This window comes from Pinus tabuliformis, chromosome 7, assembly GCF_031772625.1.
Source record: "Pinus tabuliformis cultivar Carrire ecotype Pingquan chromosome 7, CPIR1, whole genome shotgun sequence".
NCBI lineage: Eukaryota > Viridiplantae > Streptophyta > Pinopsida > Pinales > Pinaceae > Pinus > Pinus tabuliformis.
The window spans coordinates 1,279,971,507-1,279,973,256 of NC_142293.1; the positions used below are offsets into that span (position 1 = coordinate 1,279,971,507).

At 36.1% G+C, this 1,750-nt stretch overlaps 1 pseudogene; it reads right to left on the bottom strand.

Annotated features, from left to right (window-relative positions):
* Positions 1-726: 726 nt before the first annotated feature.
* On the bottom strand, positions 727-1,247 carry LOC149252166 (cytochrome P450 750A1 pseudogene; annotated as a pseudogene).
* Between the last annotated feature and the right edge of the window lie 503 nt (positions 1,248-1,750).

The following is a 1,750-nucleotide window of genomic DNA, read 5'->3' on the forward strand; positions in this document are numbered from 1 at the left end:
ATATTTTTAATTTATAATTAATATCATAAATAATAATAACGCTCGAACCTTTTATAAAACCATCTTTATAATGAACTTTATTGAACAAATAATATAGAGTAATTTAACCAGTACTAGATAATATATAGGCATATGCTGGATAGTATTTTAAAAATATATGAATGAACAGTAAACATAATATAGTAGATATATATTTTGAATATTTTAATCGTTTAATACCAAGAAAGCGTTTGTAAATGCGGATTATATATATATATATATATATATTTTATTAATGGTCATGTGTTATATTACAATATATTGTATATTGTATTTTAATTTTTATATATAATATAAATATATAATTACAATAAAAATATATATATTTATTTATCAATCACCTTTAACATACGATCATGCATTCATTATTGACAACCAATTACATATAACTCCATATTATTGAAAATAGTTGTCTTAATAGACTATTATAGAAGACACTTTACAATCGTTTACAATATTCTTTTTTTCTGAAACATTATCTTCCCCTGGTTCAGGAATATGCGAGTATTTATATTAATGGCGATATATCTAAGATGCTAATATTTATAGTAATCCCAACATAGCAAGAATAATAGCCTTTTTAATAGCCTCGACATGCAGGTAGTATAATCATAAGCCACATGATGGGGTAACCATTGCAGATAAAGAGAAATTGTCACTTCCCTCGTTTCCTCCTACTCCTACAGTTTAGGATGAAACTTTGATCCTCAGCATTGGATAGGCATAGAGCGGAAGCTGTCTTGGAATCACCATTCCACATGCTTTTCTTATATCTAGCTGGGAGGGATCACCTTCAACCCCCCAATCAAAAGTGTGCAGCAACTGAGGCACTGCAAGTTCAACGGTATGAATAGCCATAGAAGCCCCCGGGCATCCTCTCCTTTCCGCCCCAAACGATATCATACTGAAGTCCGATTGATCTGTTAAATTGATATTCTCTTCTTCCATGGATCTCTCGCGCTTGAATTCGGAAAGATCTTGCCCCCACGTATTGGGATCCCTCCATATAGCCCACAAATTTTTCATGACCGTTGTTTGCTTAGGTATGTAGTATCCTCCTATTGTCACAGCCACCACAGGTTCATGAGGAATCGCTAGCGGTAGCGCTAGGTATAGTCATGGAGGTATTTCATGCTTGCCAGTTTCGTTTCCTTTACATGACCATGTTGGCCAACGACCGATTCGATTTCTGCCTTCAAACTCTCCATCGCGTGGGGATGTATGAGCAGTTCAGTCATTGCATACTCTAACGTAGTTCATGTTGTCTCCAAGCCCGTCCCGAACATGTCCTGCACAAATACAAATCCAATTAGTTGCAAAATGATGACTGACCGAAGTTTAAGAATGAGGAAGAATGAGGGGTGAGCCAAGACCCTTGATGGTTGCCCGTGTGATTTTACTGTCCGTCTCAGCTATATGCAGTAGCACATCGACGAAGTCTTGCACATGAGCATCCGCCTCTTTCTGGCCATTGGAGGAGACGGTGGCCATGAGATGATTAATATTAACATGGTCGTCTATTATGTTCTCCGCAAATTCATTCAATGTTTTATCAATTTTCTTCATTCGTCCCTTGATACCAATAGATCAACCATACCAGCGGATCTTTAAAGCCTTTGAATTCATCACCCAAATCATCGTCATATTTTTTTTTCACAAGTATTCGCCAAACCATATTGGAGGTGATAGTAGAGATGGCCTTGCTCACGTT